Here is an 8047-nt window from a genome sequence, read left to right on the forward strand (position 1 = left end):
AAAAAAAATCGTCATTGAGAATAGGATCATCATCTCTGTTTTGTTGTTGTCAGATAGGTAAAAAGATTTTAAGATGAGATGCATACGGTGGAGACTAATATGTAGCTACAGAAGACTTGCGCTTTGGCTAAACAGAAATCCCTAAAACAGAAATCATGTCCAAGGATCTATCCATGGAAAAGTGGGACCCGGAATGACTGCATACTCATGACAGGTAGAGAAATTTAAAAAAAAAAGACATGCTTATTTTTTATGTGTGATGTGATATAAAACGGTTGTGGGAAATGCTTTTGAGACGCCATATCTATGTCGATAAGAAAGTAATTTTGAATTCAATTGTCATTTTTTAAATGTAATAAATAAGAATTGTAATCAGGGTTAGAGTCATCAAGCATGATAAGACAGAAAAGTTTTATCAGCTAATGCTTAGTGGTACTGTATAGCACAGGAACTATATTCAATATCTTGTGATAAACCATAATGGAAAAGAATATGAAAAAGAATATATGTGTAACTGAGTCACTTTGCTATACAGCAGAAATTAACACAACATTGTAAATCAACTATACTTCAATAAAATGAAAAAAAAACCAACCCTAACGCTTAGTGGTAGTAACAAAAATTAGTCATTGTTATAGCATTGTGTGGAACTTTTAAGATTTTTAAAAATTAATTATTTATTATTTGGTTGCACCGGGTCTTAGTTGCAGCATGCAGGCTCCTTAGTTGTGGCATGAGAACTCTTAGTTGTAGCATGTGTGTGGGATCTAGTTCCCTGACCAAGGATTGAACCTGGTCCCCCTGCATTGGGAGTGTGGACTCTTATTATCCAGTGAGCCACGAGGGAAGTCCCTCAGATCTTTGATGTTCATTCCTTCCACAAATGTTAACTGAGTGATGCCAGATACTATGATAAGTGCAAGGGATAGAACAATGAATAAGACAGATATAATCCCTAGCCTCATAGAGGGTATAGTCTACACTCGATTAGAAAGATCTGACAAACACTAAAATGAACGAAAATGAGTATGAATAAAATAATTACAGTTGAGTGCTCGGAAGGAATTAAACAGAGCTTCTTAACAGGGAATATCAGTGGAGACCTGTGCTACTGATCGTGGGAGACCTTTCTGAGCAAGTAACATTTAAATTGATATCTGCCCTAGGAGCAGCCATTAGAATAGCAAGGGGAATATTGTTCTAGACTGCCGGAAAAGCAAGAATTAAACCCATCCTAAGAAGTGGAGATGAGCAGGGTGGAGCGTAGTGGACCAAGAGATGCAGTGATACCTCCTGAGCAGGCAGTGCCCAGCAAGAGCAGTTCAAGGAGGGTTTTGTAGGCCGTGCTGAGGAGTCTGAATTTTCTTTTCATGCCTGGAGAAGCCATAAAGAGGGTTTTTAAGTGAAAAAGTTATACAGTATGATGTGAATGTTAAGCAGATAACCCTGGCCACTTTGTGGAGGATGGCTCGAGGGCAGCAAGAGCAGAATTTGGGAAGCTGATTTGTGGTCTGGGCAAGAATTGGTGCTGCTGGCCTCAGCAGGGAGGTAGAGCGGTCAGTAGGTTACACTGAGATAGAAGGGTGCGGGGTGCAAATGCACACTGAAACTTACTTCTAAGACGTAGGAGGGACTTCCCTGGCAGTCCAGTGGTTAGGACTCCAGGCTGCCACTGCTGATCCTACAAGCCGCACTGCGTGGCCAACAAAAAAAAAAAAAAAAAAAAAGACTTAGAATCTAGTTTAAAGTTTAGACGCAAAGACTTTCTGATATTAAAGTGTTAGCAAATCTGATCAATTTTGTTCAAGAAAAGATGAGAAGATTCACACACACAAAAAGCTATCTATCAAGAAGAGCAGCTAATAGGAGAACAAGAAAGTAATCCTAATTTGAATTGACTGGATTTTTGAAAGAAATATAGTCCAAACTTTTGTAAGTAAAACGTTATTGAGCGTTCTACTTATGAATGCTTTTTACTTTCTTTTTCCACAAACTTGGAAAAACAACTGTTAGGAATACATTAATGCTTCTGAATACAAATAAATGACTGTTATTTGTAACTAATTTCAAAGCTGTCCAAGTTCTGTTTTTCTAATTTAATTATTTTCATATAATACCATAATAGTTCTTTATAATACTAGAAATAAACTTGAAGCGTGTTTTCTTTCATTTTGTTCTTGTTTTATGTGTTTTTCAGTTAACCGAGCTGCCCTGGAGTCGCCCAGCTGCCCAGGTGTATATACAGGATCACCCAACTACCCAGGTATCTATCTATCTATCTGTCTACCTATCTATCTATCGTCACCCAGTTGCCCAGGTGTATATACAAGATCACCCAGCTGCCCAGGTATCTATCTATCTATCTACCTACCTATCGTCGCCCAGCTGCCCAGGTGTATATACAGGACCACCCAGCTGCCCAGGTATCTATCTATCTATCGTCGCCCAGCTGCCCAGGTATCTATATATCTATCTATCTGTCTATCTATCTATCTGTCTGTCTGTCTATCTATCGTCGCCCAGCTGCCCAGGTGTATATACAGGATCACCCAGCTGCCCAGGTATCTATCTAACTATCTATTGTCGCCCAGCTGCCCAGGTGTCCCGGAAAAGGACCTGGGGCGGCGGGACCTGACGGGCGTGGCGCGGCTCTTTGGGTGGCCAGTGGGGCAGGGCTCCCAGTCCCACCCTAGGACACACGGGCCCCCGCCTGCAAGGCGCAGCCCCCGCCGCAGGCCCCGCCGGACGTCCCCCCGCCGGCGGAGGAGGGGGCCGAGGGGCAGCCAGCAGACGCGATGTGAGAAGCGGGAGGCAGGCTGCGCAGCCCGAGGGCAGAGCGGCGGCCGCCGTGCAGGTGCGGGAGCGCGAAGCCGCGGACGAGGCCGGACCCGGGGAGCTCGCGTCCCGCAGCCTGCGTCCCGGGCGCGGACCGGCTGCAGCAGCGGGGCCCGAGGTGAGTGTGCAGCCTCGGCCCGTTTCGGAAACGTGCCGGTGGAGGGCGGGAGGCCCGGCTCGGGAGAGGGGTCTCGGGCTCTAGAGACCCCCGGCCGGCGCGCGCCGCGGGGCGGGAGCCCGTCTGGGAGGCCCGGGGTCCGGGCCGCGGCCGGGGAGGGAGGCGGGGGCCGGCCGGGGGCGGGGTTGGGGGCACGACCTCCGCGGGGGCCGGTGGGGGGGCCGGCCGGTGGGCGGTGGCTGCAGAGCCTCCGGGGGCCCGGGCCGGGGGCCGACCCACGGTGAGCGGCTGGATCTCAGGTGAGGGGGATGGACGGTGCCAGCCCCCGACCTCGGCCTGCAAGTTGAGCCCTCGACCCTCTCCCTCACGCCCCCTGCCCGGCGCTAGGTCACTGCCCACCCAGTCCTGCCCCCGGAGCTGCGGCCCCCGGGCCTGCTGCGCTGGGAGCGCCCTCAGGACGGTCTTCTGGGTCCGCCTTCCCCGCAGGAGGGTAGAGAGTAGAAGGCCTTTCCGCGGCTCCAGGATCCTTCCAGGCGGTCCGGGGGCTGGCCGTCCTCTGGAGCCGGTGCGGAGGTGTGGGCAGAGTTCTGCTGTAGGTCAGCCCAGGGACTTAACGAAGCGCTAGAAACTTAGTCTCGTACCGAAAGACTTCGTTCGGTATCAGACTGCAGGCCCGAGCGATGCGTCTTGCCGCCCCTTTTCACAGGGATCGCTGGGAGGAATGATCCTCCTCCTGGGTGTCTCGCAGGCCTCCCACACCACCCATCGTGGACCACAGGACCCTCTGTCCCCTGCTGACACCTGTCCCTTCTTCCCGGCTTGGTGGCCACGGTGGATCCCCTCTGCCCTGGATGCTGTGAGTTTAATGCTGGCGGGGGAAGCAGAGGACGGGAGGGACAGAAGCAGGCTCCCGGGGTCAGCTTTCTTGCTCTGCATCGTCCTGGTCTTAGGGGCCTGAACAGCACCCCGTCTGTGAGAGCTCCAGGCACCTACAGAGCCGCGGGCCCCCGCCCCTGGCCGCTGGGTCGTGCGCTGCATGGTCCTTGGCGCCATCTTCCCTGTGGCCGAGCATCTTCCCTGACCACAACGACATGAAGCGGGAAGTCAGTCACAGAAAAAGAAATGAGGAGAAAATCATTACATGGAGACTAAACAACATGCGACTAAAAAAAGCCAGTGGGTCAACGAGGAAATCAAAAAGGGAATTAAAAAGTACCTTAAGTAAGAGTTTCTATAAAATTCTACTTTTTATACATTATTAGTTGAAGTGCATAGTACATTGTGTCGGTTTAATCAAAGTTAGCAATGTAATTCATATTTCATTGGTTAAAAAATGTCTAACACTTAGCTTTATGGGCCTAGAAATTTTTCAATTAAAACTTATTTACATATTTTTGTTGCAGAGTAATATCATAGGATGGTCGCCAGCAGACTTTTAAGAACAAATATATATTACACTAGGATAAAATTCTATGGGGGAAGTAGAAAGGAAATGAAGTTCAAGTGAGAAAAATGAATCATGTAAAATTTCCTACTACTGAAGAATTTCTTGTTCATGTACTTTTTAAATTTTTATTTATTTATTTATTTATTTATTTTGGCTGCGTTGGGTCTCCGTTGCTGTGCGCGGGCTTTCTCTAGTTGAGGCGAGCAGGGGCTACTCTTCATTGCGGTGCGTGGGCTTCTCATTGTGGTGGCTTCTCTTGTTGCGGAGCATGGGCTCTAGAACACGCAGACTTCAGTAGTTGTGGCTCGCGCACTCAGTAGTTGTGGCTCACGGACTCTAGGGAGCACGGGCTTCAGTAGTTGTGGCGCACGGGCTTAGTTGCTCCGCGGCATGTGGGATCTTCCTGGACCAGGGCTCGAACACATGTCCCCTGCATTGGCAGGCGGATTCTTAACCGCTGCGCCACCAGGGAAGCCTGACAATACAGTATTTAGATGCCATTGAACACAATAATAAAACTGATTTAAGATTTGTATTTTTAATGGACATATTTGCACTACACAGAAATTATGTTAGATGTCACTTTATATGTGTAAAAGGGTTTATAGTTCATCAAAAACTTTCTAGAAAGTATGTGAGCAAAAGTTTAAAGACTGTTGTTTGAAGGTCCAGCTGAAACATTACTCCCTCGGTCGAGTTTCCCCTACCCTTTTCCCCTCCTCTTCCGCAGAACTTTGCTACAGCGAAGAAAATACTGTAATGTAGGTGGAAATATTTGTTGTCTACAGGTCTTCTCCCTGTTCTCTTGGGGGGCAGGAATGATAGGTTATTTATCTTTGTATTCCCATGCGCGTTGTAGCTATAGATGCAGAACATATACTTACTAATTTAATTCTATTATATAGTTAATAAAAATTTTCCTAATATAGGGCATGTCCTAGAGTTTAAAGTGGGAATAGGTTATAGCATGTCTCTGGGGAAATATGCATTTTAATCCCCAAATGCACTGACAAAATGTCTGGTTCTACCTAGAGAAACTGAATTGAAACCAAGTAAATGGCCCCAAGCCATCTGCAATATAGTCCAGTGGGCCTCTCTTACAGAAACATCGGGAAAGCTAAGTGAAGATGTAAGAGTTATTTGGAACTAATTGGCTTAAGAAACAAAATCTTTTGTTGTTTTCAGAAAAAAATCTGGAGGCCAGTTAGTATTGCAAGTGGGGAATGGGGAGGAAGCTGGTGTGGTAGTGACCAGTGTGTAATGTAGCAAATATCAGATCGTGTAATAATCAGACGGTTGGAGAAAACTTAATGACTTTGTTTAAATAAACTAAGGGGACATGTTTGCTTTGAATCGCTTCCAAATTCTGAGTAGGTTAATAATTTTCTTCTCTCCATCACTGCGTGGAAGAAAAAAGCTGCTTAATCATGGCGGCACCCAATTTTGGCTTACCATTAGGATGAACACATTTTTTTTTTTTTTTTTTTTTTGAGCACGAAGCATGTGGGATCCACCAGGGATCGAACCCGCGCCCCCTGCATTGGAAGTGTGGAGTCTTAACCACTCGACCGCCAGGGAGGTCCCTAGGATGAACCCTATTTCACTTCTTTATTTTACTTCTTTCTTTTCCTTCCTCCTGTTTTTTCTTTCTTTCCTTTAAAATTAGGTAAATTAGACATTAAGACATCAATCGGAACCCTCTTCACAAATCTTTCAAGTCCAAATTATTACTATAATAATATTCTGTATTTGATTCTATGCTTACACAGGTATGTTTACATAAACATTTATACTCTTAAAATATAAAATGGAATCGTATTATTTATCACTCTCACATTGGCTTTTTCAGTTAATGATATGGTACAGACATGTTCCAGATCAGTACAAGTAGGTCCACCTAATCCTTTTTTTTATATATAAATTTATTTATCTATTTATTTTTGGCTGCATTGGGTCCTTGTACGTGCTTTTCTCTCTGGTTGCGGCGGGGTCTACTCTTCGTTGCAGTGCTCGGGCTTCTCATTGTGGTGGATTCTTTTGTTGGGAGCAAGGGCTCTAGGCAGGCTGGCTTCAGTAGCTGTGGCACGTGGGCTCAGTAATTGTGGCTCGCGGGCTCTAGAGCGCAGGCTCAGTGGTTGCGGTGCACGGGCTTAGTTGCTCCACGGCATGTGAGATCTTCCCGGACCAGGGCTCAAACCCGTGTCCCCTGCATTGGCAGGCGGGTTCTTAACCACTGCGCCACCAGGGAAGCCCCCTACCTAATCCTTTTTGATTGCTGCTTAGTAGTCTACAGTATTGCTATGTGGTACTGCCTTGGTTCCCTCATTTGTAATCGTTAAAGGAAAAAACCATAGGCCCAAAATGGCATCACTTGTGCTAAAGCCTAGATTTAATGCCTAATCTAATTACAGTTTCAACCTTCCCCAGAAATGTAATCTTAACCAGACAGTTTGGAATTTTCTGGTTGGCACCAATGGAGTAATCCCATCCTCACCCCCACCCCTCCCCCTGCCCCCAACCAAGAGGAAGGCGAGGCAGTCTGCATGACAAAACCCTTGCCCAGTCTTTTATCCCCAAAAATGATGTCCTGGCCCCAAATAACCCTTTCTTTTCTTTCGCTAATGACTTCCTTGCCCCACCCTCCAGCTTATAAAAACCTTCCATTCTGTACAGCTCCTCGGAGGGCCCTTCTATCTGCTAGAAGGGACGCTGCCCGCTTCATGAATCTTTGAGTAAAGCCAATTAGCTCTCCATACTTAGTTGAATTTTGTTTTAAACACAAGTTAGGTGTGATGATAGTACTGACCACATGGGGTTGTAATGAGACTTGGAAGCTTTGATATACGTGAAGAACTTAGTATTGTCCTGGCACACGGGATGTGAACTGCGGAAGTTAGGGAGAAATACCCTGTAGTTCCACCTCCTTCTTCATGGCTAATAGTAGATATTCTGCAATAAGTATATTCCCTAATTTGTAATTATCTGTATATTAATTACTGCTTAGGGTATTTTCAGTTTTTTTACAATCACAAATTTAGCTGCAGTAGGCATCCTGAAACAAAAATCTTACAATTTTTAACTTCTTAACAATTTTTTGCTTCTTAAATGACAATAAAAACTGTTAACCAGTGCTGATGAAGTATGAGAAAAAGTTACACTCATGTACTAATATTTGGAATACAAACTGGTAGATGAATACAAATATCTGTTAGAGTTAAAATTTGCATATACTATGATCTCATTCTTTTTAAAAATTTTTTTTGAAAATTAAAAAAAATATGGAACGCTTCACAAATTTGCATGTCATCCTTGCACAGGGGCCATGCTAATCGTCTCTGTACCGTTCCAATTTTAGTACATGTGCTGCTGAAATGAGCAATGATCGCTCATTCTAACTTTAGAACTCTAATCTACAGAAACAGATATAGACTAATTTTCAAAAATTCAGATATATATTAGGTTTTATGTACTAAATCAAATACTTATGAGAAAACTTTTTAAAGCTAATCCAAATGCATTTTTTCTTTTGTCAAAGCGGAATATTAACTTGGGTCATGTGGACAAAATATGTCCTATCAGTAAACAAAGGATGTTGTGGTCATAAAGCCCTCAGGGATGGCATCCCCACTCCCATCCCAAGGTGTGCC

At 45.2% G+C, this 8047-nt stretch overlaps 1 non-coding gene across 1 annotated transcript; it reads right to left on the reverse strand.

Moving 5' to 3' along the window:
* Window positions 1-7672: 7672 nt before the first annotated feature.
* On the reverse strand, window positions 7673-7779 carry LOC114236054 (U6 spliceosomal RNA). Its single transcript, XR_003622091.2, has one exon. It is a non-coding gene; the product is annotated as a U6 spliceosomal RNA (small nuclear RNA).
* Between the last annotated feature and the right edge of the window lie 268 nt (window positions 7780-8047).

This window comes from Balaenoptera acutorostrata, chromosome 18 (genome assembly GCF_949987535.1).
Source record: "Balaenoptera acutorostrata chromosome 18, mBalAcu1.1, whole genome shotgun sequence".
NCBI lineage: Eukaryota > Metazoa > Chordata > Mammalia > Artiodactyla > Balaenopteridae > Balaenoptera > Balaenoptera acutorostrata.